The sequence below is a fragment of the Sorex fumeus genome, unplaced genomic scaffold, assembly GCF_029834395.1.
Source record: "Sorex fumeus unplaced genomic scaffold, SorFum_2.1 ptg000063l, whole genome shotgun sequence".
Lineage (NCBI taxonomy): Eukaryota > Metazoa > Chordata > Mammalia > Eulipotyphla > Soricidae > Sorex > Sorex fumeus.
This window is the reverse complement of record NW_026606120.1, coordinates 27,553,037-27,579,991: the sequence shown is the minus strand read 5'-3', so window position 1 is coordinate 27,579,991 and position 26,955 is coordinate 27,553,037. Positions and strand designations below refer to the sequence as shown.

The following is a 26,955-nucleotide window of genomic DNA, read 5'->3' as shown; positions in this document are numbered from 1 at the left end:
CATAATAGGAGACTAACACTCAAGAATAGCTGAGATAAGTATCAGGAGGTTTACTTCATGGCTTGGAGGCCAGCCACACATGCTTTGGGAAAGGGCAGCTCAGATAGAGAAAGGAGCACCAAATAAAGCGTGTTGGGGGGATCCTCCCTGGATGGGAAAAGCATGCTGAATGTAGACTATAGACCGAACATGATTGCCACTCAATGCCTCTTTTGTAAACCACAACACCCAGGAGGAGAGAGAAAACAAAAGGGAATGCCCTGCAACAGAGGCAGGGTGGGATGGGGCGGGGAATGGGGTGGGAGGGATACTGGGATCTGTGGTGGTGGAAAATTGGCACTGGTGGTGGTATGGGTACTTGATCATTGTATAATTGAAACCCAAGCACAAAAATTTGTAAGTCTACAACTGTACCTCATGGTGTTTCACTAATAAAAATTTAAAAAAAACATTATTGCAACTGGAATTTTTCATGTTTTAAAAGTCTATGGCATTTGTTGACATGAACTAAGAAATAAAATCTATTCATTTTTTAGATTATTGAGTAGAGACTATAATTAATTTTAACCTAAACAATTTTTCAAAATTAATCAAATAACTTTTGATTACTACTCTTTATTGGTTTATAATATTATATTTAATACTTCAGAATAATCGCATTAAAGTAACAATCACAATATAATCACAATTTGATAGAGCTGCCACAAATCAAACTCTACTTTCCCCGATTTTATTTTGCGCAAAATAAACATTACTATGATTTTGACTATTATAAAAAGAGTTCATTAGAATACCTGTCATGTTGCAATATACAAGAGATGGTCCCAGTGGGCCACTTCCATCGGAATCAATGTAGTAGAGTCCTGAGGAGTTTCCCCTGTGCTTGTAGGCTTCACAAGACTGCTCGTACAGTGCTGCAAAACACATGATCTCAGACAACACCACAATGAGCTGTGTCCCTCTAGCAGCTTTATTGTGTGATACCTTCCCCTGGCAGTACTCACTCTGAACTGCTCTCATGCACATTTTCTCTAGAGGACTGGTCTCTGTTGCAATTAGGCAGTGAGCTGAATCTGAGACATTTTAAGACTTATTACTGTGGGATATGTGAAGCTGAATCCCTTATGACCTTCAGATACATCCAAGTATCTGAAGCACATTAGCTTACCTGTCAGTATATAATAATAGATACTATTATTTTTTATTTCCTTTATATTACTCAATAGTTATACTCTTTGTTTAGTTAAAGCAATTTATATATGAAATGAATTTTTAACAATTCATTTTGAAAGATGCAGTTTTAAAGATGCACTTTACTAATGAGCAATTCTGCCTTCTTCACTTTTTAAAGCTTGTTTAACAGAGCTTCTTAAAATTATCCATAATAATTATTCAAGAAATTGAAACTCAAACAAAATGTGTGTGAAAACCTCTTTGTAATTTCAGTTTATCCTGATTCATTTTGGAATTTTTCATATTATCAATAATTTTTTCTATAAACAAAGAAAATTATTTACATGTGCAGATGATAGACTTAATATTTAGAATAAGTTTTTATGAATAATCAACTGCAAACATCTCATTTGTTGCTTGGACAGGAATAATCTTTAGAAAACCTGTAAAGCTCTCAATGACTGCCAGAAAATGGCACAGGGCTCTTTCTGGCACATGGTTGGATTGGCACTTTAAAACACTAGTGATCAGATTTGGCATCCACACCAACTCTCATGTAAAAGTACAGGAAAATCCTTAAATTGAACTGATCCAAGAAAGGGGGATAGGGAGGGAAAGAGATAAGAAGAGGGTGTGAACATTGATCTGTCTGCACTGATGAGATTCTAGATCTAAAGTTTTAAACCCTGTAACTACTCTCCATAGCTAAGGAAAATGCAGAGAGGGCTTCAAGAATTACTGTTGTTTCTCTCTCAAAAAAGGGAAAATTTTAAGAATTAATGTTTGTCCAGGAATTTTATAAAAGAAAACACTGTTTTATTAAATATAGCCACACATCAATCAATGTGTCCAGGTTGGAGTTTCCCAAGTAAATAACACAATTTTTGCCACTTATAGTGATGGAAACACAGACAATATTGATAGCGGTGGTTACATTTGGATTAGGATTGAAATTTCCTATGGAAATAGAGTATGAAAACCTGTTCTTAATGTGAATGCTCATATGTACTAATTGTGTACTTGAAGCAAAAAATATTTATTGCATACCAAAAGACAATAAGCTTATGATCTCTTACTACTGATCTAGAAACCTCAGGCCCTCATTTTATTTTTCAGTAGAGAACCACAATGAAGTCAATTTAATTATTAGGAAAATATTTTTTCACAAGTGAAAAAAATCTATCATCTCTCATAATTGTATTCATATTTGTTTAGATCATAATTATATAAAAGTGAGATATTATTTTAGCTATCATTACTTAATCACTAACATTCAGCAGGTATTGAGTCATTGATTAAAACATCTGCTAGATGTGATGAGGGATGATCCAAGTAAGAAATGGACTGTTTAACACAAATGACTTTGACCAAATCTCTCAACGTTTAATTTCTGATTATTCAGCCCATTTCCAATGAAGAGTAGTCCTGTAAATTCTAACCTGACACCATTATAAAAAATAGAGGCAAGTGAATTTACTCTGGTTGAATTTACCTTGTGTTTACGGGGTTATTTACCTCCCTAAGTTCAGCAAGATGCTGTGGGCTCCTCTGTGGAACTGCCAAAATGGGGACCAAGGGTTCTTATCTCAACCCAAATTCCTAAATTTCCATCCATATCAAACTGGACCATGTCAATTCATATGCTGCCTTCTTTCCACACAGTGTAAAATTTATTAAATAATTTTAAGGAAGAACTCTCAGAAATGAAACATAACCTCTAATAAGAAGAACTGGTGGTGGTTGGATGTGCTCATTTTTATATCATGCTCTTTACTTAAAGTCCCAGGGAAGGAAGGTATGTATTAAGAAATGACAACAGTGCTATACAAATAAGGGGAAGCTAAGACAAAAGCCAATAATTAGAAAACCATGAGAATTTCAGGACTCTAGTAAGAGAAATCACTGTCACTGTCACTGTCACTGTCCTTCTGCTGTTCATCGATTTGCTTGAGCAGGTCCAGTAACGTCTCCATTGTGAGATTTGCTGCTACTGTGTTGGGCATATTGAATATGTCACGGGTAGCTTGCCAGGCTTTGCCGTGCAGGCAAGGTACTCTCGGTAGCTTGCCGGGCTCTCCGAGAGGGGTGGAGGAATTGAACCCTGCTCGGCCAGGCCGGCTGTGTGCAAGGCTAACACACTACTGCTGTGCTATTGCTCCAGCCCATTAAGAGGAATAAGTGGGTCTAATCATTTACTGGTCAGACAAGTTTGGTTAGCTTTAAACTTGAGAGAATTATTTTTCAGGAAAGAGAATGCCGTTCAAGACAGAAGAAACATAATCGACTGGAGATCAAGAGATCTGTCTTAAAGCAGTCTGACCATGTACTCATTTCCTCTTTCATAAATGTGAACTGGAGATCATTGTACTTACCTCCAGGATGCTTTTAAATATTAGATAAATTAAAATTTGTGGACAGATAGTAAATTCCAGTATGTTATCATCATAAAAATTTATCATGAAACCCAATAACTTGTTTTGCTACAGAACTCAGAAACTCAAATTGGCTCAAATTTAAACAGGGTAAGTTATATATTCTAGATTTTAAAAAAGAACACTTTATAATATTTTTCAATACTTACTATTGCTTGGGCTGAAGCGATAGCACAGCGGGTAGGGCGTTTGCCTTGCACGCAGCCAACATGGCCGACCTGAGTTCGATTCCTCCGTCCCTCTCGGAGAACCCGGCAAGCTACTGGGAGTATCTCGCCCGCATGGCAGAGCCTGGCAAGCTCCCCGTGACGTATTCGATATGCCAAACACAGTAACAAGTCTCACAATGGAGACGTTACTGGCCCCGCTAGAGAAAATCGATGAACAACGGGAGGACCATGACGGTGACTTACTACTGCTTACCTTCTATTTTTTCTTGTCTATTTATTGATGTATTTCTGTAAGCTGTCATGACATCATTAGAAATTAAAATTTGTTAAAAGTATATCAGACAGGTTTGTTCTTTGCTGGGAAAGCCCATGTTATCTCTTGAACATTTGTCTCTTTCTTTCTCTTTCCTCACATTTGTCTAAGTAAAACTATTTTTAAAGCAAATTAGACTCAAAGATTGAGTCTCTGTTTTCTGCTATCATTTTTACACCATATGTTTGCGCAGATGCATATAAACATAGTTATGAGAAGGAAAATCGAAAATAATGAAGAAGGAGAATAAGCAGTTTGCAAGGCTTACAGGAATGGCATGTAGCACCTGTGTAACCAGTGTGCTGGCAATCGCAAGAGAAGGTGTCCCAGGACTGAGAACATACACCCCCATGTTCACAATAGCTGGGCAGGCACCTAGAAGAAGACATACACACTATTATTGCCCAACTCCATCAGGAGTTATATGCATCTTAGTACTAATCCGCTGCTAGAAAAATTGGAGGAAGATAATGAACTCAAAAGAAAGAACAAAGATAACTAGTTTTGTCAACATGATTTCCTAACATAACACCACCATGGTCTAATAAATTTAGTAGAGTCTACCAAAAATTACATACTGGGGATAGATACATTCTCTGTATATTGTATTATATCAGGAAATAGGCTTGCTTTTCCTAAAATGTAATAAAATTAATTTCATACAGGACCACGGTATAAATTGTTTAGAGTGACCATACACAGCACATGTTACTAGCCTGCATCTCTGTATGTGTAGTATAGTATAAGTATAGGAAAGATAATATTATAAAAGATTCTCCCTTTTGAGAACTCTCCTATAGAAAAGCACTTGGGTTGAATATTGACCTATTTTGGCCAATGGTACATGAGTACATTGCTTTCAGCAGTGGACCAACTCTCATTTCATTCTTATCCTATAACCCCAGCCATATGAAAAAAAAAAACAATGCAGACTTATATGGTAAATATATGCTTACGGTGCACAAAATTCTGAGTTATCTCCCCAGCACCAAGTGGTTCACTGAACACTGCCAGTTATAGCCCTGGTGAACCACAAGCACCACTGGCACAAGTTTCTCCAGAAGCATCTTTTTTAAAAGAAACTTAGGCTTCAGCCAATCAAATGACAAATAGCACAAATGCATAAGAGGACTATAAACAATCCACCTCCACTGACCGCAGATGACTAACTTAACAAAAGCCACAGAACTGTGAATTTAACCAAGAGGATTTTCAGTCATTATGTTTTACGGTACTTTATTGTGCAGCTAAAGCTAACTGCTCTATGAACCTACCATTAGAATTTGATGCCCTATTGATTTAGTACATAATTGCAAATTTTAAGAGAAATAAGAAATGAAAAACAAAATATTTCAACAAAAATGAACCAGTGGAATACAATACAGAGCCCCAAATTAAAGTCACCAGAATATGGACAGCCAATTCACTTATTTATGAGGTGGGGGGCCCACAACTGGTGGTAGTCAGGTCTTACTCCTGGCTTTGTGTACAGAGATGACTTCTGGTGAGGCTTGGGTGTATGGTATGGAGAATCAAGCTGGGTGCTTCACATGCAAGGAAGCATCCTTTTTTTTTTTTTTATAATTTATTTATTGAATCACTGTGGGAAAAGTTACAGAGCTTTCGGGTTTAGGTCTCAGTCATGTAGATACCGAACACATTTCCCTTTACCAATACTCATTTTTAACCCCGAACCCCAATAGACCCCCACCTCCCACCCCTCCCAATTCTTGTGAGGCAGATGAGTTCTAGTTAATACTCTATCTACTTTGACTAGATAGATTATTTCGATAGAAGATGCACAATTATTGTTTAGAGTTTACGACCCACCCCCCACAATCAGACATGCTGAAACAGCATTGTGAAATGATTTGCTTTCTACAACTTGGTTTAAGAATAGAATGATGTTAAGAGATTGTTAAGAGATTGGATTCTGTGCCCTGGAGTCGTGGCCGTGCCAGAGAGCCGCTCGTGGGGGGCAGCTGGCGACCTCGGTGGGGCGTGGGGGACGGCCCACAAAGCCCCCCCTTCCCATGAGGTCCCCGCCGCTCCCCCGAGCCCGGCTCAAACCTGCTTTCCACAAGGCTCCCGTGAGGCCGCCATCTTTCTTTCCAGAGAGGAGCGGGCGGGCCGGTCAAGGTCCTTCCCCCTCCGGGCCGGCTTGGTGGCGCGGTTCAACACAAGTCCATTTGCTTTTCTGCTCCAAGCGGCTGGTTCTCTGTGCTAAGTCCTTGTGCCTCCGGGGCCGTGGCCGTGCCGGAGAGCCGCTCGTGGGGGGCAGCTGGCGACCTCGGTGGGGCGTGGGGGACGGCCCACAAAGCCCCCCTTCCCATGAGGTCCCCGCCGCTCCCCCGAGCCCGGCTCAAACCCGCTTTCCACAAGGCTCCCGTGCGGCCGCCATCTTTCTTTCCAGAGAGGAGCGGGCGGGCCGGTCAACGCCCTTCCCCCTCCGTGCCGGCTTGGTGGCGCGGTTCAACACAAGTCCATTTGCTGTTCTGCTCCAAGCGGCTGGTTCTCTGTGCTAAGTCCTTGTGCCTCCGGGGCCGTGGCCGTGCCGGAGAGCCGCTCGTGGGGGGCAGCTGGCGACCTCGGTGGGGCGTGGGGGACGGCCCACAAAACCCCCCTTCCCATGAGGTCGCCGCCGCTCCCCCGAGCCCGGCTCAAACCTGCTTTCCACAAGGCTCCCGTGCGGCCGCCATCTTTCTTTCCAGCGGAAGCATCCTTAATTGCTGTACTCTGTTGCACTCTTTCTCTCTGTCCCCACAATTTTACTATTTTTTAAGGAGAGCATGAAAAACAGTTTTGAAGAATTACTCTTGGCTTTGTGTTCAGAGATCATTTCTAACTATACTGAGGGGACTTTTTCTGTGTTCTGTAGTGAAGCCAGGCCAGTCATGTGCAAGGCAAATGCCGTAGCAGATGTACTATTTCCCCATCCGCTGTCAATTTATGACAAATAGGCTAAGAATATACAATGAGCAAAGGAAATCCTCTTCAACAAACACTGTTGAGAAAACTGAACAGCTACATTTTAAAAAGTAACCAGATAAATATTTAACATCAAAAGGAAAAATAATTTTAAATGGATTAATGGTGTGGATTAACTCCTAAACTATACATAAGAAAATATGTGTTACACACTAGATATTGATACATACTAGATACTGATAACAGATATTTGCAGTCTCAATTTTAATATCAAGGGCATCAAGAGTTAAAATAAGAGTGAAAGTAGTATTAAATCAAAATATGAAAAGCTTTTGTATAGTGAAAGAAACTAGTACCAGAGCAAAAAGGCAGCCTAATAATTGGGAAAAGATATTTTATACATCATGTACCCTACAGACAGGTTTGTATATAATGCATGAAGGAATCACACAACTCAACTAAAACAACAAATATCAACACAATACAAAATGGACATTAATCTGCATAGACTTTTAAAAAATATATGTATATATATAGGAAGAAAGAAAACTAAAGATGGCAGTGTGAGCATGCAAAAGTGCTCACTCCTTATCATCAGAAAAATGCAAATCAAAATCACATTGAGTTCTCACTGCATATTTGTGACAATGACCCTTATCAAAAAAGCTCTGCAAGAGCCATAGAAAGGCCAGGGGAGGTCTATTATATCAAGGAGGCATGGGACCTCTGGCACAACAAGGACAAGACAAAAAAATTTTTTTTAAAGATGAGAACTAGGGGCTGGAGAGATAGCACAGTGGGTAGGGCATTTGCCTTGCACGCGGCTGACCCGGGTTTGATTCCCAGCATCCCGTATGGTCCCCTGAGCATCGCCATTCATTCGTTGCACACAGCTGACCCAGATATAATCCCTGGCATTCCAAATAGTGCCCTGAGTACTGCCAAAAGTAATTCCTGAGTACCAAGTCAGGTTACCCCTAAACATTGCCGGGGTGTCAAAACAATAACAACAAAAAACTGCATCTCTAATGATTATTAAAAACATTTACGGTGCACGGTGGACAGGAAAAGAGACCTTAATCCAGCACTAATGCATAGAAAATAGAAAGTTCAATGAGATGCCATTGCATATCTTATAATATGGATATTGTAATAATAATGATGAAAAGAAAGTTTAATAGAGCTCAGTGATAGACTCTCACTTTGCATGTGTTAAGACCTGGGTTCAATCCCTGGCACCAAAAAAAATAAATAAATAAACAAAATTAAAACTTAAAATTAAAAGAAGGCAAACAAGTGAAGGTGAAGATAATGTAAGCTCCCTGTGACATATTCGATATGCCAAACACAGTAACAACAAAGTCTCCAATGGAGACGTTACTGGGCCCGCTCGAGCAAATTGACGAACAACGGGAGGGCCTTTACCTTTACCTTTACCTTTACTGACCACCCAGCAAGTGTATCACTGTCACTGTCACTGTCCTCCCGTTGTTCATTGATTTGCTCGAGCGGGCCCAGTAATGTCTCCATTTTGAAACTTATTGTTACTGCGTTTGGCATATTGAATACATCATGGGTAGCTTGCCTGGCTTTGCCATGTGTGCGAGATACACTCGGTAGCTTGCTGGGTTCTCCAAGAGGGGCGGAGGAATAGAACCCAGCTTGACCCGGCTGGGTGCGTGCAAGGCAAACGCCCTACCACTGTGCTATTGCTCCAGCCCTGCAAGTGTATATGCTAGAGTATATATCCTAGAAAATTGAAGATTTAGTTGCAGATAACAATTGTGCAAAAGCATTTGTATCAGCTGTAGCCATAACTCAAAACTCTAAACATTCATAACCTAAATTTCATAACAACATTTATCAGCTGATGAATGGATAGCTATATTTGGTATAATTTTACAGGATACAGTATTTTTTAGCAAATATCGATAGCACAGCGGTAGGGCGTTCACCTTACACGCGGCCAACATGGCCGACCCGAGTTCGATTCCTCCGCCCCTCTCGGAGAGCCCGGCAAGCTACCGAGAGTATTCGATATGCCAGACACAGTAACAACAAAGTCTCCAATGGAGACGTTACTGGGCCCGCTCGAGCAAATCGACGATCAACGGGAGGGCCTTTACCTTTACCTTTTATAGTGATAGCACTTTTCCTAAAAGCATAAAGACAAAGCGCATGTTCAATTTCCTAATTTACAATGTGTGTTCCCAAACCATTAATTATCTTCATGTGATTTATGATTTTTAGTGAAAATAAATTTGTACTGAAAAACACCACCTTGCATACAAACTTGACGTGGTTCATAATATCATGATTTGCTTTTATACCCTCCTAATTTCAATTTTATTTTCAATAGGTTGGGTCTGGGGAGATGGTAGAGCAGAAAAAAGTTGTTTGCCTTGCATGCACTTGATCCAGTCTATGCCTGGCAGTCTCTGTGGTCCTCAAGAACTGCCAGGAGTGACCCCTGATAGCAGAAGAAGAAGTAAACCTAAACTTTATCGGGTGTGACCCCCAAACAAACAAAAAGAAACAGTGACCATGAAATTGCTGATACTGAAATGTATCACATAGTAATATTCAAACAGAAAATATCCAACAGAAAACTATAATTCAATCATTTAATAAACAAAATGAGCAAATACAATGACAAGAAGATCACTTTCTTCCCAAGCATACAAAAATAAAAACTATACACACATTACGAAAGTCTATGCTGATCGCAACACTGGAAACATTTTATAATTATTAAGAAGACAAAAGATATTGACCTTTCATGAAACTTGCTTGTCAGTGAATGGTCACGGAGAGTACTATGCTAAGGGAAGTGAGTAAGAAAGAGAGGGACAGACATGGAATGATTGCACTCATATGTGGAATATAAAATAACACAACATGAGACTGACACCCAAGAAGAGTAGAGACAATGTCCAGGAATATTGCTCCATAGTTGGAAGCCTGCCTCATGTGCTGAGGGAGAAGGCAGCTGGACTAGAGAAGGGATCACTGAATCAATGATCATTGGCAGGGTCACTTGGGATGGGAGATGCGGGCTAAAGGTAGATAAAGGACCAAACGTGATGGCCTTTCAGTATCTGTATTGCAAACCATAATGCCCATAAGTAAAGAGAGAGTTAGAGGGAAATTGTCTGCCATAGAGGCAGGGGGATGGGTGGAGCATTGGAGGGGGTATATTGGGGAGATTGGTGGTGGAAAATGTACACTGGTGGAGGGATGGGTGTTCTATTACTGTATGACTGAAACTCAAACAAGAAAGTTTTATAACTGTAGCTGACAGTGAATCAATAAAAAAAATGGAAAAAAAATGATACTGACCGTTTTAAGAAGAGTAGTAGGCAAATATTTTCTCCCAGTCTGTGGAGTGCCTTTTTATTCTGGCAATGATTTATTTTGTGGTACAGAAATTTCTTATTTTGATAAAATTCAACTTGTTTAGTTTGCTACTATTTTCTTGTCCAATGTCAATAAGTCATTGAAGAAGCCTCTAGATTCAATGTCATGAAGGGTTCGTTCTATGTATAATTTATGAATTTGAGTCTCAATATTTAGGTATTTGAGCTATTTTTAATTGACTTTTATGCATAGTGTGACATAAGCTATTTTTAATTGACTTTTATGCATAGTGTGACATAAGATTCATTTTTCTCATCTGGCTGTTTAGTTTTTTTCATCAATACTTATTGAAAGGTGGTTAAATGTACCACTTCATGTTATTAACTCTTCTGTCAAAGATATATATATACCTGATGACTGATCTTTGGGCTCTCAATTGCATTTTATTGATCTGCATCTGCCATTTTCCCAGTGCCACACTGTCTTTATTAATACAACTTCATAGTATGATTTAAAACTGGAATGAGAAATGTTTCCATCTCTTTTATTGAAGGTTGGAGAGTTATGCCATACAAATTTCAACAGCGCCATTTTTCATTTGTCTCTTTAAAATTTTTCATTTGTCTCTTTAAAATCTCATGGGTATTTTCATAAGGACTCCATTGCTTTGGGTACGGTTCTCATTTTGAAAAAATCAATTCTTCCATGATCAAGGAATATATTTCCATTTTTTTGTGTCTTCTTTAATTGCTTTTAGTAGTGATTCATAGTTTCTTTATATAAGTCTCATATGTCATTGCTTGTGTTAAGCTGATTCCTAGGGACTTTATTTTGTGGTCTGCAGAGGCTAACTGTGAAGCGCTTAAAAAACTTAACAAGAAAAATACTCCAATAAACTTCATCCAAAAATAGGGAGAAGAGATAAACAGACACTTCCTGAAGAAAGACATGCTGTTGGCCAGTGAGAATATAATTAAGAAAGAAAAAGTTCTGCATCAAGGGGCCCAGAGAGTACAGTGGGTAAGGTATTGTCTTGCATAAAACCTATTCAAATTCAATCAGAAGCACATTGAATGGTCCCTGAGGTTTCCGGAATGATCCCTGAGTGCAGAGCCAGAAGTGTGCCCCGAGCAACATCTCAAAAAAAAAAAAAAAAACTCTGCATAACAAATCGGCAGAGAAATACAAATCAAAATAAAAAAAGAGATATTGCCTCAGACCTGTAAGACTGGCCCAGAGGGGAAAAAAACAAAAGCAGGGATGGCATAGATGTGGGGTCAAAAGGAACTGATACTCACTGCTGGGAATGTCAACTGGTTCAATCCTTCTGGAAAGCAACATGGACACTTCACAGAAGAAAGAGTTGAGAACCAGAGAGATCAGCAGCAGAAGAAGAAAAAGCACATTCCCTGCACATAGTCAACCTGGGTTCTATCCCCAGCATTCCATAAGATCTCCTGATAAACACCAAGAATGACCCCTGAGCAAAGAGTCAAGAGTAACTCTAAGTACAACTGGGTGTGATCCAACCCACATCCCTGCTCAATAATATCTAAGACTTGAGCTTTCATAAAGGTAAAGGTAAAGGCCCTCCCGTTGATCGTCGATTTGCTCGAGCGGGCCCAGTAACGTCTCCATTGGAGACTTTGTTGTTACTGTGTCTGGCATATCGAATACTCTCGGTAGCTTGCCAGGCTCTCCGAGAGGGGCGGAGGAATCGAACTCGGGTCGGCCATGTTGGCCGCTTGTAAGGCGAACGCCCTACCCACTGTGCTATCGCTCCAGCCAGACTACGGCCAGTCTACGGCCATACCACCATACCCACTGTGCTATCGCTCCAGCCAGACTCCAGCCAGTCTACGGCCATACCACCCTGAACGCGCCCGATCTCGTCTGAGCTTTCATAAAACCTGGAAATTTCATTTCTTGACATTTCCCCCTAAAAATTCTACTCAGAAAAGACATTTGCATTCCTCTCTTCATTGAAGAACAATTCGCAATATTCCAAAAATCTATGAATTATCCAAGTGACCAAGAACAGATAACTGGATGAAGAAACTTATATATATTCACAATAGAATACTATTTATCTATAAGAAAAGACAAAATCATGATTTTCTGCTAAACTGATGGAGTATCACGCTGAGTGAAGTCAGCTAGATGGAGGGAGATACAGAATGGCTTCTAGCATAAATAGGGTGAAAAGAATAGAAAGGAAATAACAAATGAACTAATGCAACAGAATGTGTAAACTGGTCTACATAACTGAGCTTTCTGTGGTTGGAAGACAGTAAGAAAGGAGGACTGAAGGGAGAGAGAATGGTGGAGGAAACGTGCACACTGGTGGAGGATGAGATCTTTGAACACTGCACACATGAACCCCATTGACAGGATTGTGAATCATGGTAAATTAAAAAACTTTTTAAAGAAGAAAAAAGGTTTCCATGAATAGGTAGTATCCTTAGTTGATAGTATGTTCATTGGAAGAGCATGGAGAGCTCCATATCCTTCCTAGTCTCGTCAATCAAATTCCATAATCATTGCCAATTAGGAAAGGTAAAACAAATGTCATTAAGAACAAAGTAAGGAAATTAAAAGACGAAAGGAAGCCTCTGGCTGTTATGTGATTTCCCTGTTCTGAATTCTACATAATTCACACTCCCACATACTAAAAATTCTATAGATGGATCTGAAGAACTCGTTTCACTTTCTCTTAAAACACACAGAAATATAAGAACTGGATTCATACCAACTTACTTAAGTTTAAAGGAAACTAGATATGGATATTTTGAAATTTAAATATACTTATTTTTTTAATTTTCATTGATCTCACAACAGTTTTTCTACCCCAAGGTTGTGAACTCTAAGGAAATTTGGTTTGTGCCTGTGTTTTCATAAGTGGAATACTTTGTGTCAAACTTTAATTTCTGAGTAGTTTTCCTAGGTAAATGTATAAAGAGGAACCCTTACTTTCTAAGTCTATATATTACAAAAATGTAAATAAATGAGTAGAATCAAGTTCAATGAAGGTAATAAAAGGTATTAAATTTAGTTCCAAAATAATTCCACAAATATTGTTTAATTTATATTAGTCCTACTCTTCAGTGTCCTTTATAGTAATTACATTGCACCTTTTCCTTTGGCCTTAAGCCTTTGTGAAAGATGTATTCAAGCAAGTTCAAGGAGTTAAATTTACAGCAAAAAGCTGGGGCAAGAGCAACTGCTCACCATCTCTCCTCCATCCCTATATCATAGTTCTGTGTTGGCCATTGCACACTGTGACCAATCTGGGACTGTCAAGCCATTATAGAACCTGTAGACAACAGACAGGACTACGGAGTGAAGATGGGACCGTTCTATCTCTCCTACAGGGAAGAAGTGGGATGAATTTCTAGACCTGGCCTGAGACCTTGTTTCCTACCAGAGTCCCTGATTTTACCCCCACAGAAGTCAGCTTAACAAAGGTGAAATGATGCAGCGTCTTGAAAGAAAGCTAAAGTTGCTATAGAGGGGCTGGAGTTATAGTACAGATTATAGGATGTTTGCTTTGCACAATAGCAAACAACTAAATCATCCCATATGGTCCCCTAAGACCCACTCCGAGTGATTTCTGAGTGCAGAGTTTGGAGTAAGACCTAAACAAAACTGACCGTGGACCCAAAACAAAACAAATCTCCTATAGAGACCCAGGAAAAAGGTTAGGGAGATGGATGTTCGTGGTTGGCTCCCTATTGGTTTTTTTGAGAAAAAGTTAGGTACTGAACATCAACATTACACATAAACACTCTTCTACCTGACTTTACCAAATAAGAATGAGAAAACCAGATTTTGTGCCCAAATTGGAAGTTTAGCTCCTTAAGAAAATAAAAAATAACTCTTTATTTCCAGAAATTATGGGCCAGACAACTTGTGTCCTTCAGTAACTGCTCTGCTGAGAGCAGTTATTTTCGAGCTTCAGCTCTTTGAGAGCAGCTATTTTCTGGATTCTATAATGATGCATGATGCCTTCCATATCCTGAGTTTCGTCTTTTCTAGAAGAAGCAAACACACACAGGAGAAACAAGATGCTAAATGAAGAGAGAGAAGCTAAATTGGAATGTGACTGTGTCCAGACGTGAGAGTAACCGCACTTATGCTTATATCTTAGCAGCGTTCCATTGTCAAAGAAGACCAGCATGTGGTTTCTCTTTACACAGCCAAAATGGGATCAGTCTGCAAAACTCTCCAGGAAAAGAGAAATCATGGCATCTCCACACCCAGCAAGGGCCAAACTGTTTTCTGACCAATGACGTGGAAAAGGGCAATGAAGGCTGGGGTCACACTGACCTTTGAAAAGCATTAGCCCTAAAGGTAAAGTGAGTCAGGCATTTCATCATGTAATAGGAGGATTGTAAATAATAAAGTGTAGGCAACATGGAGCAACAAACACAGATTTATAGATGGGGATCAGGTTTGGACAGAAGAAAAACTTGATAAATCACTTTGCAACTGTGCAAGGTTGCAGGAAAGAAGGAATAGAAACAGGATACTCTTCTCCAGAATGAGGGGAAACAACACTCAGTTCTGAGGTAAAGCTTAAGAATATGCCCTATTGGGGGTATGATGCCCCCAGCAGGTCGGTCTGTACCTGTGAGGCGAGTGCATCAGCAGCCTGACGGCACCGTCAGACTTTCAGATACCCCAAAATTGCTGCTGTGCCTTTGGGCAGACCCCAAAAGCTTGGGGCAAAGTTTACCAAGACAGTAAATGGCCAAAAGTTAGGTATGTGGGAGACACACCAACAAACCACCCCTGGCCCAGCTATATAATTGGAGGCATGGCCTCTCTGGTTCCTGATCGAACTGATTAACGGCCATGATCCTAGAGACTCAGAAACAAATCTCGAAACCCAAAGGCTTTTGGCAGAAATGTGTCCTATTCCTGCAGTAGGTTACTGGTGCTGGGCCAATTCAGGTGGGAATAGGTTTTGTGCCTTGGCTGTTCCCCCTGGCTGCCTTGACTGTTCTCCCTGGCGGCCCACCATCCTCCAGAGGCCACTGGACAGTCAGGTTTGGGCCTGCAGTGACGAGATACATGGGGCTTCACCAGACGGTGGTGAAACCGGCCCTCTCCTCCCCATCCCAACGAGACCCCGAGTTGCCGCCTTCGAACGGCCTCTCTGGCTCCTGATCAAGCTGGCTCCTGATCAAGTTGATTACAGGCCATGATCCCAGAGACTCAGAAACAAATCTCAAAACCCAGCAGCTTTTGGCAGAAATGCATCTGGACCATATAAAAGGTGACTGCCACCTCAGAGCTTATAGGAAAGCCAGGTATGAGCTGGTGGTGACGGGGCAACTGTAGTCTCATGGGAAGGGAGTTGGTACCGGCTCATTCTTCACACCCTACCGAGGTCATGAGTTGCCCCCCATGAGCGACTCTCCAGCACGGCCATGGCTCCAGAGGCAAAAGGACTTAGTCCAGAGTCCGGCAGCTTGTGGCAGAAAAATTAATGGACCATGCGTTAAACTATGGCACCATGCCTCCCCGGGAGGGAAAGGGTGTTGCTCCCTTCCACCTCCCATCCCTCCCCGCCCCCTCCCCGGCAGCAAGGTGGCTGCCGCCTCAGAGCTTATAAGAAAGCCAGGTGTGAGCCGGCAGTGACAGGCAACTGCAATCTCATGGGAAGGTTGGTGATAACGGCTCGTCCTTCACGCCATACCAAGGTCACGAGTTGCCCCCAACAGGTGGCTCTCTGGCTCAGCCATAACACCATACGCACAGAAACCAGTCTCGTAATTATCTGGCTCTTTGCAGAAATCCAAAATCGGGGCCGCGTGACATTATATGATTCTCATAACCAGTTATAGAAAACAAAGTATTTCACAATGTCAGCAATTCTGATTGTTTGGGGGGAAATTCTAAACAGTAATGGTGCATTTTTTGTTGAAATAATGAATGTAATCAATGTAGAGAAGAGTTAAATAGAAATCATCTGCCTCACAGGCATTGGGAGGACTGGGAGGGGGTTATATTGGGGTTCTTGGTGGTGAAAAATGAGTACTGGTGAAGGGAAAGGTGTTTGATCATTGTATGACCGAGACTTAAGCCTGAAAGCTTAGTAACTTTTCCCACAGTGATTCAATAAATAAATATAAGAATAAAAAAAATAAATAAAATTATGAAAAAAAAAGTAATTTGGAGTTCATGCCCAATTTATCAGCTAATCAGTGGCTGAATAAATAGCAGTACTCTACATTAAAAAAAGAATATGCTCTGTTAAAGTTCTTTTCAACTTTGAGATTTTTCTTTCTATAATATTACTGATTATAAAAAAATGAATAATAGAAAATGTTGACTCTAGTCCTCAAAACTGTGCTCTTCCCCCATACTGTTCCATTGAGAGATACACACCATGATCCAACCAGAACTGAAGAATTACTCTTTTGGCTCGACTCATTAATGATCCATCATTCACAGTCATGAAGCAATCAACTTGTGATTCTGCTCACCTAATACTCATAAATCGCTCTATAATTTGTTTACAGAATCTCTATTCCCTATTTCAAACTCCCAATCTTCATGATTCAGACCAAAATATTTCACCCTTAAATAAGCTGCCTCTTGTGTTCTTCTCTGCTGTTTTCACTATCATCATCTTCACCAGATGTCAGAGTTTTGCTAAATAGTATAAAGGGGGACCTGGCATTGAGCCCTTCAGAGATATTTTAAGAACGTTAGGTCAACATGTAGAGCCTCAGATGGCTCCCAGGCCTCTGTGGTATACCTCTGTCATACTAGTTAGTACCATCTCCCATGTGCCCTCGTCTATTCCTCTAAATCAGCGTTGCTAGTGTAGAAATCTTTAAATGGATCAAACTTAATTGCCACACTTTGGGCTTCGATACAAGGCTCTGCCTTGCTCTGGACTGCTGGCTTCTCCCACTTGATTCCCACCCACATTTTCATCAAAATTTAGGTGTGTCTTAATAGTGATATATAGTTCAAATCAGAGAACTGCCCCCAGATGCTTACAACCCCCAACTTATTATTATTCTATAGTGGCAGCTTTTATTTTTCGTGTAAAGAGAAAACTATATTTAGTTTTTAAGGTAATAGAGCCTTAGTGTCATGGATGGGCAAAATCTTGCTTCACTGAAAAGCATTTTACAAAGGCTAGCAGCAGACCAATGGCCTACAGACCATTTTAAACAAAGACTAGTAGTGATATTCCAATAAATTCTCACTCTGGACCAGGCAGCATGGATGACACAACTGAAGTAAAATGCATCTTCTTTACTATTTATTTAAATGAAGTAAATTGTTGTGTCTTTTTGAAACATTGGAACACTGCAAAAGCACTGATGTAGAGATTCCATTCTTTTAATTGAATTAAAATAACTAATAAAAATGGGCTGGAGAGATAGTACAGCGGTAAGGCATTTGCCATGCACGCAGCCAGCCCAGCCGAGCCGGGTTCGATTCCTCCTCCCCTCTCAGAGAGCCCAGCAAGCTACCGAGATTATCTCGCCCGCACAGCAAAGCCTGGCAAGCTACCCATGACATATTAAATATGCCAAACACAGTAACAACAAGTCTCAAAATGGAGACGTCACTGGGCCTGCTCAAGCAAATCGATGAACAATGGGAGGACAGTTTTGTTTGTTTGACAGATTAAAAAACAAAGAATACCATGATTTATCTAAAAACATTTGGGGATAATATTTTTAAATAAATAGATGGGGGCAGAGAGATAGTGTAGTGAATAAGGTATTTGCCTTGTACACAGCAGACCTAAGTTCAGTCTCTGGCCTATCAGGGACCCTGCAACCCTGTCAGGAGTGATCCCTGAAACAGAGCCAAGGAACAAGCTCTGAGCACCACTGGATGTGAAAGGAAGAAAGAAAGGAAGGAAGGAAGGAAGGAAGGAAGGAAGGAAGGAAGGAAGGGAGTGAGGGAGGGGAGGAGGAAGGAAGGGAGGGAGGGAGGGAGGGAAGGAAGGAAGGAAGGAAGGAAGGAAGGAAGGAAGGAAGGAGGGAAGGAAGGAAGGGAAGAAGGAAGGAAGCACAATTACAATTAGATGTGGCTTCAAAATCAAAACAAATGAACAAACAAACAAAAATCACCTTTAGTAGCTATGTCAGACATCAAAAAAGTGAGTAGCTATTTCATACATAAAGATTTGTGATGCATTTCAATTTTTGCTTAAAGGATATAACTTCATATTTTATATATCTCCAGAGATTTCAGCATATTTTGCATTCCATTTTATGAATGATATAGAAAGCTTATTTTCCTTTTTTATGTATCATATACACATATATACATATGTATACAGTGTAGCAGTGAAATAAAGGTAGATACACTTTGGTGGGTGCTAAAGGATCTTTGCACACAAGAGGGAAATGTGGAGTCCCAATGTGAGAGAAATACTGTACATCACATGCTGTGAGTATTCTCTGAGATTCAGAAAAAATGACAATTTGGCCTCTCCGAGAGAACTGGGACTTCTGATCGTTCTAGCTATTATAGCCCCAGTGTGTGCCTTACCCTATCTCAGAGTTAACATCTCTGACCCTCTCTCAATACCAAGATTCAGGATTCTATATGTGGTTCTATAATTTACAGATGATATCAGTTTCTATAACCAAAATAACATGCCTAATATTAGCTCAGTGAAGAAATCCTATTAGAACTGAATTTCTGAAAACAAATAAGAATAAACACACAAGCCATCATAACATATGAGACAGAGCAAAAATAATACTAAAAGGAAAATTTTTAACAATGAAGTTTTACATTAGAAAACAAAAAGAAAATAAGTTCAAGTAAATGTTAAGGAATTAGGAGAAAAATGTTAAACTTAAAGTCATCAGAAAGAATGAATTTTTAAACTCACATGATGTCCCAAGACTGAATTAAAAACAAGTAAACAAACAAACAAACAGAAAGCCTTAACAGGCTAATACAATAATACTATTGAAAAATAAATCATAAGTCTCTCCAAAACAAGTTTGTGTGCAAATGGATTTAAGGGTAAATTCTACTTTAAATAAAACCCCATCTTTAAAATACTAAGATCATGTGGGGGGCCAAGGAGATGACTTCGAGACCCAAATTTGATTCCCAGCACCACAAGGTCATCTAGCACTGCTAGAAGCAAAACAAACAAACAAAATCAAAGCCCCGAAGATATGCTTTCTTTCTTTCTTAAGATCTTTAGGAAATCTGAACAGGAATTCTTCCAACTACTTTATGTGAGGAAAACGCCAAAAGACAAAAACCAAAAGCAGAAAAAGCTAAAAAGAAAAAAAAAAGAAAAGAAGAGAGAGAGAGAGAGAGACTGAACATCAATATGCGTATAAAAACCTAGATGCAAAGATTTTCAATAAAATGTCAATGAGCTGAATTCAACAATACATTAAAATTATCATACACCATAAACAAGTGGTATTTATTTTTGGGATGTTAAACCATATCAAAAAGAAAATTTTTTTAAAAATCACATGATCACATAAATAGATGTAATTTATGATCAAAACATAATGAAGTGGAAGGTATTCCTCAATATGGCAAATGCCATATATAGCAAACTCAGTAAATATCACACTTATTTAAAAACAAAATGCTTTTCCTAAGAAACAACAAATCAACTGTGTGCATTCTTACCACTATTATGAAATACAGTAGTCAAAGGTTTCAGTCAAAACAGTTAGCTAAGAAAAAAAAATTAAAGGAGATTTCAAGTTCAAAAAGTAGTTAAGTATCACATTTTATAAATAACATGACAATATGTTTAGAAATCCCTGACAGTCACCATAATACTACTAGAAAAAAAAATTTTCAGAGAAAAAAATCTGTATAATTCAAAATGTTGCATTTATAGAGTAAAATAAAAAACTAAAAGAGAAACCAAAATCTATATCTCATTTACTATAGCATCAAAAATAAATATTTAATAGTAAGTTAACAAATAAGGTTAAAGATATACATAGTAAACTACAAGTTACCATAAAAAAGGGAAGCTACAAGGAAATGGAAAAAGACTACGTGTTCATGGTTTGAAAGAACTGTCATTGTTAAAATGACCATTTTACCCAAAGCTATAAATACATTTAGCATAGAATAGACACTGATCAATTTGTGTGAAGCCACAGAAACTCCAATGAGCCAAAGAAATTATGTGGAGAAATAAGATGAAGGGCACTGCATTCCCTAACTGTGCATATAAAAAGCTATAGTATCAAATCAGTTTAGTACTGGAACAAAGGTGGATTCTCAGACCAATGGAAAGTTAACTTATAGCAAAGAAGGAACAAAAATGTCTCAATAAATTATTTCTGGAAAACTGGGTTAGCCACAGGCAAAAGAATCACAAAAGTTGACTCAAAATGCATCATATAACTAAATCTATTCCAAGAATATAAACCATTCATTGAAATTATGTATGCACAGCAATTTTCATTACAGCACTATAGAAAATAACAAAAATCTGAAAACCACTCAAGTGCTCAATGGCAGATGGATAAAGAAGTTACAGTACGGGGTTGTGATGTTCAAAAGATATTTGCATGAAAAACACTAACAGTATTGCAAATCCTGGTACCTCAATAAAAGTAATTTTAAAAATCAGCCTGTCAAGAAGACAGGCCTATCGAGATATCTATTAGGGTTGTGGAGGTGGGGGTGGCCTTCAATGGACTCTTCAGTAGACTGTTGTTTTGGCCAGTATCCCATTCTGTACAAGTTTTTCAATATCTTTTGTGTTTTCAATATTCTGTTGTGAAATTATAAAATTGTTTTGTCTTGGTGTCATACCGAGGTTAGAGAGAGACCATCTGTGGTATTGAGATAGAACCCATCTTGGTCACATACAAAGAAGTTTTCTTACTCACTGTACTATGTTTTTTTTTCTTCATGTTTAGCTTGTGCTTATTTTACTCTTTGGAAGGGATATCAGGTGATGATAAGAAAATCCACTTTTCCAGCTCTTGATTTGTTACTTAATCTGCTACCCAAATTTGAAAACCTGTATATGTAAATAATCTAGTAACTCCTTACCTGTCAGTCAGACTACAGATGTCTATTTGCAGGTCATGGAAACTGCCCAGCTTCCCCTGCTGCACTGCGATGAGATCCACCTCCTTGTGGCTAACGGAGATGAGCTGCATGCAGCCCTGAAATCCAGGATTTCTGCATCCAGAGCCAGAGTTGCTATCAGGACAGCCTAAAAGGGCAAACAGACACACACACACACACAAACACACACACACCCACCACAAAAAAGAAAACCGTTACACCACAGTGTTTATTGTAGAAACTACCCCTAGGAATTACACTCCTCTTCCCTTTGGAGCAGGACAGAGTGCTAGGAAGTTGACAGGAACAAGAGTTTCTGGTATTGGTAACATGAAAAATATAAACTAAGGCCAAGTTTATGGAATGACCAGAAGAAGGTAAGGGGTAAAAGTATAGAGTTAGTGAAAATCTGTTTTAAGCAGAACTTGGTTTTCTTTTTAAAAGCATAGGTTTCCGTGCCCATGCTCCAGACAGTTCCTCGCACCCAGATCCACCCAGCCTGCCTGACCCATGACATCCTCCAGTGCTTCCTGCATCCACCCCATGTGCCAGGTGAGTGACCAGATGCCAGTGGACATTCCCCCTTTTACGCTGCAGTCAGCCTCTCAGACCAGGATACCACCTACAGCCTGGCAGGGGGCATGGCCTCTGTGGCAGGGGGTGTGGCCTTTACAGTAGGAGGTGTGACCTTGGGGTGGGGCCAGTAATCTTCCCCATTCCTGGCACCCTGGAGTCACATCCCACTCTTCATTACCTAATTCCATGAAGAACATCCTAGCTATTTCAAATACAATTGGCCAAAAGTCCACTAGTCTATTACAATTTCACCAAAACACCAGTGAACATAAGAAGCCACACAAGCTCATTCTAATAAAAGATCACAGGTTCACCAGAGGCCTCACATATAGAGGAGCACCTGAGAGGAAGGACTTATAGAAGGTGGAAAACGTGACCACCATCAAGTGAGCTCATCCAGAATACTTTCTCGCAGCAAGAGGAAATAATGATAGTGAACTAGAAGGTCCCACCTCCATATAACCACGACAATGTAAAGAAGCAGCTCAAATTCCCACAGGAGGAAAGGATTAAGTGAAGAGTCCAGAAGCCTCAGCAGGCGTTACCCACAAATACAATCTCTCCGGTAAGGGATTTAGAGATGAAATGTTGAAGATGTTCAATGAACTCAAGGAAATGGAAAAGGCATACAGTAAGTTAAAGGAGAACATGAAAGAAAGAGTGGAATGACAAGAAAATACAGGAAGAAATGAGAGCAGAAATTAGAAAACTACAAACAGAAGTGTCACTAATAAAGGATTTAGTAGATGAAATAAAAAGTCAGAGGGTGCCCTCAAACATAGGATGGCTACAGCCAAAGACAAAATCAGTGAGCTTGAAGATGAGCTCAGAGACTATAAAATCCAGATCCCGGACGAGAACAGTGCAGTCTTTTGCCCCCGTGCCTGGGTGTCCCTCGCCGGGACCCCTTGGAAGGGAGCGGGTCGAGCTTTCCTCCCTGCCCCGACCGGGGCTCCGGCAGCCGAAGACCTCCAGGACCAGCCACCACCATGCTGAGACCACTCTCCGCACACATGAAGGTACTGGCAGAGGGACAAAGCCACGCGGGTTCCGGGGCCGAGACCTCCAAGACTACTCGAATTGGAGTCGAGCATCTTCCACCCAGATCCTCCAAATTCCAGTAGGCGGGGGTCACACCCACCACCTGGCCCCCTGGCGCCGTGTAATCCCATCAGCGGCCAAGACTCAGAGACTATAAAATCCAGATCCCGGATTTTCTTTATGACATCTTATTATCTCATTCCTACTTTGGACAAACTTGCAGGCTATCGAATGTAGCCTGCCCACAGGGCAGAGTCTGGCAAACTCCCCGTGGAGTACCAAATATGCCAAATACCAGTAACAATGATGGGTCTCATTCTCCTAAAGAGCCGTGAATATAATCTCAGGGCTAGGATGAAAGAGACGTTACTGGGGCCTGCTCGAGGCAATCGACGATTAACAGGATGATGAAATGAAATGAAATGAAATTGTCTCTACTACTTTGGACAAACTTGCAGGCTATCGAATGTAGCCTGCCCACAGGGCAGAGTCTGGCAAACTCCCCGTGGCGTACCAAATATGCCAGATACCAGTAACAATGATGGGTCTCATTCTCCTAAATAGCCTTGAATATAATCTCAGGGCTAGGATGAAAGAGACGTTACTGGGGCCTGCTCGAGGCAATCGACGAATAACAGGATGATGAAATGAAATGAAATGAAATGAAGATGAGCTACAGAAAGCTTACAGGCAACAATAAATAATGGGGAAAAAAACCTCAAAACAGCTCTGGGGTGAATCAGAGACCTAGGGGGTGAATCAAAGAGAAACAACATTAGAATAATTAGAGGACCAGAAGGACTGGGAGGCAACCCCAATGAAAAACCCACGGTTAAAGATGTCATTGCTGGAAAGTTCCCAAAGCTGGAGAATGCAGGCATCCAGATCCTAGGACCCGAAGGGTGCCAGCTAAAAGAGACCCAAATAAAAAGACTCCAAGACATATCATAGTCAGAATGATGGATGCCACGGATAGAAACACAATACTGCAAGCAGCAAGGTCAAAGAAGAAAATCACATACAAAGGAGCATCCCTTAGATTTACAGCAGACTTATCAGAGGAACCTTTCTAAGCCCAAAGACAATGGTGAGATGTAGTGAAAAAAACTCAATGAAATGAACGCCTCACCAAGAATACTATATTCGGCTAAACTCTCACTCAAGCTTGAAGGAACAATTCATGAATAAAAAACAGCTCAGGAACTTCAGACTCAAAACTAACGTTAAAAGAACTAAATGAGCTACTGTCAGACAAGAAAAAAATCCTACAAGCACAAAAAAACTCTACAGAAAGATGGCACAAATCCCCATGGCAATAATCTCTCTCATTATCAGTGGTCTAAATGCACTAATTAAGAGACACAAAGTGACAAAAATGGGTTCAGAAACTGAACCCAACATTCTGCTACCTATAAGAAACACATCTGAACAGTCAGAGCAAACACAGACTCAATGGTCAAAGGATGGAAAACAATCCTGCGAGCAAAGAATTCCCTCAAAAAAGTTGTGGTGGCCATCCAAGTATCTAGCCTCATGGATTTCAGGTTGAGAAAGATTAGAAGAGACAGTGAAGGCTATTCTTAATAAACAATGGATATGTACAGCAGGAAGAAATCACAGTCCTAAACGAATACACACCTAATGAGGGACCAGTGAAATACTTAAAACAGCTGCCAACAGTTTTAAGTAAAACATTGCTAGCAACAAATAGTTGTTGGAGACTTCAACACCGCCTTGTCACCTCTGGATAGATCAAGAAGATTAACACTCAGCAAAGAAACATTGGCTTTGAAGGAAGAGATTGAAGAGAGAAGGTCTTCACAGGACTTTACATCGTCCCCAAAATGAATGCACATTCTTTCCAGTGCACATGGAACATTTTATAGAATAGAGCACGTGCTGTGTCACAAAACACACCTCAACAAAATCAGAAAGATAGACATCATATAACTATCTTTTCAGACCACAATGCACTGAAGATAGAACTTAATCATGCACAGACGCAGAGAACCAAATCACCTGGAAATTAAACAACTCAATGCTGAACAATGAGTGGATCAGAAAGGTAATTAAGGAAGAAATGAAAAGCATAAAGAATGACATTACCATGATACTGAACTCAAACTAATGAGCAGGTTTGATAAGAGGTACTAAGTAGAAAGTGTTTGAAAATAAAATGAAATAAAAATAAATGTCATAAATTGAAAGTGAAAAATAAATTTTATTTATTAAAATTCATGCTAAATACCTAACTTCTGTGTGTCTGTAGGTATGCGCAGGCATACTTTTAAAGAATTTTTATAACAATTGTTTTGCAACTCTAAGATTTATATTTACATTTAAAATATTTTGTTGAACTGGACACTTCAGTCAATATCATAAAGAATTAAGAACTATCTTTATTGCCATGTCAATGGAAACTATGAAGAAAAATATATAAGAATACTCCTTGTAGGGCGTTTGTCTTGCACTCTGCTGACCTGGCTGACCTGAGTTCAATTCCTCTGCCCCTCTTGGAGAGCCCGACAAGCTACCCAGAGTATCTCCCCCGCACAGCAAAGCCTGGTTTCCCATGACGTATTTGATATGCCAAACACAATAACAACATGTCTCACAATGGAGATGTAACTGGGCCCGCTCAAGCAATTGATGAACAACGGGAGGACAGTGCTACAGTGCTACTCCTTATAGCATCGATTTTTTTCAATAATAGTAGTTTTCACAACTTCTGGTACAGTCCTTGACTGTCCCATTATAAATTACAAACCACAATATCTACATGGTTGCTTTGTGTTATTCGAATGGAATTTGCAAGGAAACAATGTTCTTTTAATAATGATAAGAAAGGAGATGCTTTAAAATAAAAATCACAGCAAGATGGAATTTAAACCTTCATCCATCCCCTGCTGTGGGTTAAGAGAATCTTGAGAATTGCCACATGCTGCCCTGAGTTTACCTCTATTAATCACAGCTTCTTGTACACTGCAAGTTTAGAATGTAAAGGAGTGGACATTTAGGAAAAGGACTATTACAATGATTACAAAGAAACAATCATGGAACTGGAGCAATAGTACAGCAGGTGAGCATTTGCCTTGCACAAGGCTGACCAGGTTTCAGCCTGTATGATCTCCAGAGGACCATAAGGCGTGATTTCTAAAGCTCAAAGCCAGGAGTAACCCCTGAGTATTTTCAGGTGTGGCCCCAAAACAAAATGAAAAAACATCTGGAGGGGCCAAAGATATGGTTGCTGTACCTACAAAGAAGCAGTTGTTGCAAAACGCGTTTGTGACAGGCAGTGACTGGGAGAACAAACGAACATTTGTACTGACCCCAGTACCACTCCATTCTTTATTGCCTTTGGGTAAAACTTTCCCTGGCTAAAGGGAATTGAATCTCCTAAGGTGATGCTCTTCCCCAGAGATAACCAATGTTCAAAGGGACAATGGATACAATCGTGACCTAGACACATTTTCTCATCTGGGACTCCCTGGAAAGGATTCCCAGCACCAATATCTCATATAGGATCACTGAGTCATTACAAACGTACCACCAGTCAGCCTACTCCGCTGTTCATCCATCTGTTCTCTCCACCCTTCTAGGGGTTGTTGGCAAGAATTAATCTCACTCAACCACCTCCGCACAAATCTTCCGTGAAGAGGGCCAGTATAGTGCCGTTGGGCACTTGCCTTGCATGCGGCTGACCCGGGTTCAACCCCAGGCACCACATATTGTCCCCTGGCTCCTGAAGACAGAGCCAAAAGTAAGCTCTGAGCACTGCTGAATATGGCCACCCAAACAAACAAGCTAAATCTCCCACACAGAGGAAGAGTCCTGAAGAATCCAACACTGTAGCAGTGTAGGCTATTATCACATAGCACTAATTTAATTGACTGTCCTATTTTTGGTA

At 40.1% G+C, this 26,955-nt stretch overlaps 1 pseudogene; it reads right to left on the bottom strand.

Moving 5' to 3' along the window:
- The window catches only part of LOC130035184 (contactin-associated protein-like 3), a 201,800-nt pseudogene that overhangs the window by 66,877 nt on the left and 107,968 nt on the right, over positions 1 to 26,955 (bottom strand).